The following is a 6,648-nucleotide window of genomic DNA, read 5'->3' as shown; positions in this document are numbered from 1 at the left end:
CAGTCCACCCCCAACGTTTTTCAGCCACCCCCTCGTCTCTTTCTGCATGAAGTGCACATTTTAAAATGTGCAGTTTTTTTATAACTCCCAATATGCTCTCTTTAAGGGCCTGACTAAAATGTATCAGCTGAGTAGGACTTGGCACAGGATGTGAAAGGTCTAGGTACACTGCTCTGAAAACCCCGACTGTGAAAACAAATGTCACTTTTCTTCCCTATGCGGGTTGAAAGGAAGGAAAGGACGTGCAAACTGCATAACATCAGACCATTGTTTGTACTATGCTTGAGAACAGTGGCGTAAATCATGGGGGGGTCAGGGGGGTAACCTCCCTTGTGTTCAGGCTGGGGGGACACACCTCGTAAGTTTCCCCTCTTCAGATTTAGATTTCGAGCACCATATTTGAATTGCTTGACTATTAAATGTAGCGCACTCGTCGCAAGACCGACTGTGAAATCTGAAGCCCTTCCAAAGGGCAGAAACAAAGTACAAAAGTGAAGTCTTCTTTCCCTTTCGAAAGGCACTGTAGAGCATGAGCTTTCTGAAGCGTTACGAGTTACTTCTGGTGTGCTGCAAATGTTTATTATGCTTGGCTTTAAAGTGCAAAGTAAATAAGGAATCCCCGATTATCTACCATTATTTAGCTATGTCGACAGTTTCTTGGAAGCCATTGACGATAAAGTATGAATCCGATTGCTGGACTATGGTTATGTTAACCTAAAAAAAATTGCCGGGAAACATAAACAAAGCAGGTTGTCGGGGGAGGCTATTTCTGACAGGTATACAAGGTAGGGAACAGATCTCGATCTGAAGCTAAAGAAAAGCTGTACCTTTGTATGTAATAGACCCTTTTCATAAATACGCCACCTGACGGTGGGCTTTTCGTCAGTTTCGCTTCGCAAAGGAGCGTGGGATAGTCAGCGCCATCGTGAGGGCATGGGAAGCGAGCCGTCAAATGCGTGAGTGCTGTGATGTTTGTGTTGGCGGCTAGTTCTCCGTGTCATACGCTGAAATCTCACCGTTTGCTTGCTTGAACGAGCTCCTAGTACTCTCCGTTGGTCTTACTGAGGTGCTTCCGATGCACAATGAGCAACATTTTGTACCCTTCAACGGGGTGGACGAGCAGTTTGGCTCGACTGCCGCGGTTGCGGGACCGTGACCACAGCCAACTCGCGTGCGTGCCCGGACCGGGAGAAAAAGGCTCGCCGAAGCTACACACTTCTCACCGAAGGAAAGGAAGGACGTCACTGTCGCGAAACTATGCGACCGCAACCGGCGAAAATCCTGTCTGCCGCAAGCCACACCACGCAACTATTTTCCGGACGCCGCGCGTTGGGTTTATGTGTATGCAGTGGCGTAGCCAGGGAAGGGGGGGGGGGGTGCGGGGGCGGGGGGGAACACCGGGCCCGTGCCCCCCCGCCCCCGAAATGTTTTTGCCATGGCACCCAGAGCATAAAATGACATCCGCTCACATCTGCCTGCCCGGCCCCCACTTCAGGTCAAGGTGGTCCCCCCACCCCCAGAAAAAAATTTCTGCATACACCCGTTTGTATGTACTAAAAAATGTTGACACGTGGCTTACGATATGCGGGTACTGTCACTACTAAATGAACGGTACGCAACTTGATTTTTATTTTTCTGGCTGGCCTTACGAACCCTCGCAGTATTTCTGCACAAACAATCTATCGAAATTCACCGCATGGAGGCACTCGGGAGAAGACTATTCATTCGTAAAAGCAATGCAACACATGGCGCTGTGAAATAAGCACGTCCGTTTCTGTAGCGCGTTTACAAAACGGCGGCCTTCCGCACGTCCGTTTGAAATCACGTACGGAGAGAGAGCACGTGCGTTTGTTGTTCACGTTTTATCGCGTACCTTATCGCTGTTCTCGTCGCGATATCCTCGATGGTGGCACATGGGAACGCAGCACGTCTGCACCATTGCAGCACGCCGTCTGTACGAAAAACGTTGATGACAGTTCACGATTCGGCGGTGCTGAAAGGTCACGCACTGGCACGTTGCCGAAGCCCGCGTCGCCTGCTGCGGTGCCCTCACAATGGCGGCGGACTGTAGTTTGCGTGCGCGGCGCTAGGGGCGCCCTTTTTCGAAAAGGGTCTATAACAAGGAAGTGCTAGCATTTTAACTAAATCGTTTAACCCGTGTGATATATCAAGCCCACCTACGAGCCACACTTAGAAACTAACTTCACGAACGTACCTTTCTGCTGTTGGCTGCTCAGTGCTGTTAGGTTAAGCTCCCTGACATGGTGCTGAGGCCCATGCTCGCTTTTAACATGATAGCGTTAAAGAGCTCGTTTAGCAGAAATTGTAGTGTCGGAGTCGTTGTTTGTTAGCGAAAAATCATGTCCTTGACCGAAAAATCGAGAAAGATACAAATAAAATAAATACAAACATCTTTTTGAGTGCGAATCGAACCCAGGCCGTCTGCGTGGCAAGCAGGTGTTCTACCGCATAGCTACGCTATTGCTTGTAACTGTTTCGGAAGAAAACATATGAATGTCATGTAGTGGAAGGAGTCTCCTTAACGCATGTAATATTGCGTGGCAGAAGTGTAGAATCGCGCCAGGCGCCAAAACATGTGAATTGCTCGACGAGTGGGTGTTTCAAAAGGCCCACCCATTACATAGCGCTCAGACGTATTTGATCATCATCAGCTGCAAAAGCAAAAACAAAGTGAGCAGCTGCGTAGGTTCGCGTGTTGCCTTACGAACGCGTAGTGGGCCCTTCGCTGATTCGCAAAAAGGAAGGAATATAGCGTTGTGGGCACTTCGGAACTGTACTTGCAGTAGACATTTTAGGTTTGTTTGAAACGGCAAATGCTACGTGCACAGACGTTCGTTTCCTTGCGGCACGGTTGAGGCATCCACTGAGACCCGAAGCTAGGTTAGCAATTGAGAAGGCGACGTGCACGGGGCCCGATTACGCTATCGCTTTCTACTCTTGAAGACGAAGCTCAAGCATTCTCCAAGTTTTTTATTTTTATTTTCAAAGCATGATTTTAATATTTTATAATTAAAATGGAAACTATGTTTGTAATAGTAATTGTTGGGGTTTAACGTCCTAAAACCACGATATGATTATGAGCGACGCCTTAGTGGAGGGCTCCGGAAATTTCGACCGCCTGAGGTACTTTAACGTGCACGTAAATCTAAGTGCACGGGCCTCAAGTACTTTCGCCTCCATCGAAAATGCAGCCGCCGCGGCCGGGATTCGATCCCGTGACTTTTGGGTCAACAGTCGAGCACCGTAATCACTAGACCATCGTGGCGGGTACACCTATATTTGTAAAAACAGAATGGCCGTCTTGGGAGGATGCGTGTCCCCCCTTTTGATTATTCTTGATTTACGCCTCTGCTCGAGAACCAGGCTTTCAACTATAAAAACTGAAGAAATGAATGTTAGACGATGTAAAAGCGGTAGTGAGAGTACAGCGAAAATTGGTCTACAGTTGACACCTGATTTAACGAAGTGATGGCCACGTTCTAATTATTTCGTTAAATCTGGAAATACAGTTAAGGCCTTGTCTTTCAGGCTCCATCACTCGGCGTGCGGAAAAGCTTAACAGCCACCAGTCACCTCGACTGACCAAGTTTTTTGCATCATTAGCAGAAAAAAAAATTAAAAGGAATCGCGTTTTATTTGCTAAAGCTACGGTATGATTATGATGCACGGAAACTCCGGAATAACCACATAGAGACCTGTAACGCGAACCTAAATGTAAATGCACGTGCGTTTGTGTATTTCGCCCCTGTCGCAATGCTGCCGCCATGACTGAGAATCGAACCCGCGTCCTCGAGCATAACAGTGCAACACCTTAGCCGCTAAGCCCGAGATACCCACGGCGTGACCGTAGCAGATTACCTGCAAGATAGTAGCGCGCGCGGGCCGCCAATGGGTACAGCGACGCGTAGAGCTACGCAGGCGTTGCGGCCTGGCTGTATATACGTGCCCGCACGCACGACGTGTCCGGATGGCGCTTTGCGTAAACACAGACAAGCGGCTGGGCAGCTAAAGCAGGAGGCGGGCGCATCAAGTCGCCTTCCTTCTTGGCTCACCCTTGCACGTTTTCCCTCAATAATAACAATATCTGGGGTTTTACGTGCCAAAGGCACGATATGATTATGAGGGACGCCGTAGTGGAGGGCTCCGGAAATTTCGACCACCTGGGGTTCTGTAACGTGCACCTAAATCTAAGCACACGGGCCTCTCGCATTTTCGCCTCCATCGAAATGCGACCGCCACGGCCGGGAACGTTTCTCTCATATCCATGGCGAACGACTAGCGGGGCAAACATGATTAGATTGGCCAAATAATTGGTTTGTGTGCCTAAATCGACGTAACAGATGAGTGGACTGATACTAGTAAAACCAAGCTGCAACTAGAAAGAGCCACGTTTTTTTTATTTGAATTACTGGAAGTTATTCGGACGAAGTCCTCTGCCTCGTGCATGCGCTCAGCATTGCCTCGGCGCAGCAACCGCAGCTATCCTTGAACAGAACCATTCGAATAGCTTTCCATTTACAACCGTCTTCCCAGAGGCACTTCTAAGTGTTGTTACTCGAACTGAAGAGAATATTGGAGAATTTTGAGTGGTGAATTATTGAATGGATCGAACTACAGCGATCGAGCAGTCTCACAAACAGATTTTTAATGAAATTTCGAAAATTCCCACAACTCTAAATATATTTTATCTAATATCGTTGCGCTTACGAAGTGGAAAGGGGCCGGTTGCATCGTGTTCCTAAACACAAGAGCCACCGCTCTAAATGTTCGCGCACCGATGAGCAGCGTTGTGTGACAGACATCTACTCACCCGATTTCCCAAGTTCCGATCCTTAATTATGAAGCCAACTTCTGCAGCCGTACAGGGCTCGAACCAGCTTTGTGCAACCGCATCTACTGTGAAGCGGAAGGTGGCTTCAACGAACTACACCGTCTTATTTGTGCCAATTACGCCATCGGACAATTTGAGACCCCTGAATCGGCAGACCATCTCGAGAAAACTAGAGTCTCTGGCGCCAAACGACATCAAAGATGTTCGAGTCAACCCCAGTAAGAATGTCTTGGCCATGGACGTTATACAACAGGCATCTCTGCTTGCTCTGACCAGGGTCACAGACTTTGATGGTATCAAGGTCCGAGCTTCCAATGCTGATCAAGGCAGTTAGTGACCATAGCAACGTCGTCCAAGTCTCACGTCTGAGCAACTCGCGTTGCGTAAAGATTGTCTTCACAGGGGACACATGGCCATCCCACGTGAAGGTGGGACACTTTCGTAACGTGGTCCGTCCATTTACACCAAGACCACTCCAGTGCCATAAATGTAAAAAAATGGGTCATGTGAGCCAGGGGCGTAGCCAGAAATTTTTTTCGGGGGGGGGGGGGGGGGGGTCAACCATACTTTATGTTCGTGCGTGTATATATACGCAAGCAAAATTGAAAAATTTCGGGGGGGGGGGTTGAACCCCCCCAACCCCCCCCCCCCCCTTGGCTACGCCCCTGATGTGAGCGGAGTTTGCAGGAGCGTGGTGATTTGCCCCCGCTGTGCAGAGCCACACAATGCGGAATCCTGCCGATCAACCGCCCTGAAATGTCCCAACTGCGATGGAACGCACGAAGCATGACCAAGAGACTGCCCATTAATGAAAAAAAGAATGGAGTGCCTTGAAACAGATGATATGGGACGGCTCAACGCACAAAGAGGCTGCAGACATTGTGAGAAATAGACAACGACGCTCGCGTCGGCGACGAAGGTCTAGGGCTACTGCTGCCTAATCTGGACGGATGCCGCAATCTCCTTCTTCGACAGACAGTCAGACTTCTCCTGACAGCTACCATCCCTGTCGCCACCACCACCGCCCAATGCATCACAGTCGGAGAGCCGAAAAGGTGCGGAGGCTTTGAAAGCGGCGGCGGATGTTGCGAGGCCCTCACTACCACCCAGGGCTGGGCAGAGATACTCAGAAATGTATTCCGGAATACAGATATCGAAATACATGAACTGGAAGCCTAAAATACAGATACTGAGATACATTTGCTTTTAACGTAACGGGATATTTCGGAGATACTTTTGCAATAAGACGAAAAAAGTATTCCGGAATACAGTTACAGCGATACAGATACTGGAATACTTTTTTTATTTGAAGGATGCTTATACTACGCAAAGACACTTATTAGTGCAGCATAATGTTGTAATTAAAGTTACAGCACATCGAAACATTCAGTTCATTTATTTATTTATTACAGTACCCTCAGCTCCATTAAGACATTGCAGGGGAGGGGGTGGACAAAGTACATAATTAGCAATAATGACATATTAACAAGTATCAATTGCAATAAAAATACGCTATTTCACAGCAACAGTAACAAGGATTGGACACCGAAATTGACATACTTCTGCGAACAAACTAAGCTATGCTAGAAATAGCACACTTTAAGCAAATCACTCGAATCACTAATGAACACAAGCGAATTGAGAAAAAGTATGCATTTACTTTGCACGTAAGATTTACTTTGCTGATAAGGTTGCTGTGTGAGCATCTCAAAGAGGCTGTCTTCTAACAGCGTCGATTCAGCCTCAGCACAAGACTCACGAAAGAAAAAAAGTCTGTCTACCGCTGAAGGCGAGCA

This window comes from Rhipicephalus sanguineus, chromosome 1 (assembly GCF_013339695.2).
Source record: "Rhipicephalus sanguineus isolate Rsan-2018 chromosome 1, BIME_Rsan_1.4, whole genome shotgun sequence".
NCBI classification, from domain to species: domain Eukaryota; kingdom Metazoa; phylum Arthropoda; class Arachnida; order Ixodida; family Ixodidae; genus Rhipicephalus; species Rhipicephalus sanguineus.
The sequence above is the reverse complement of the archived record's forward strand: the minus strand, read 5'-3'. Positions refer to the sequence as shown.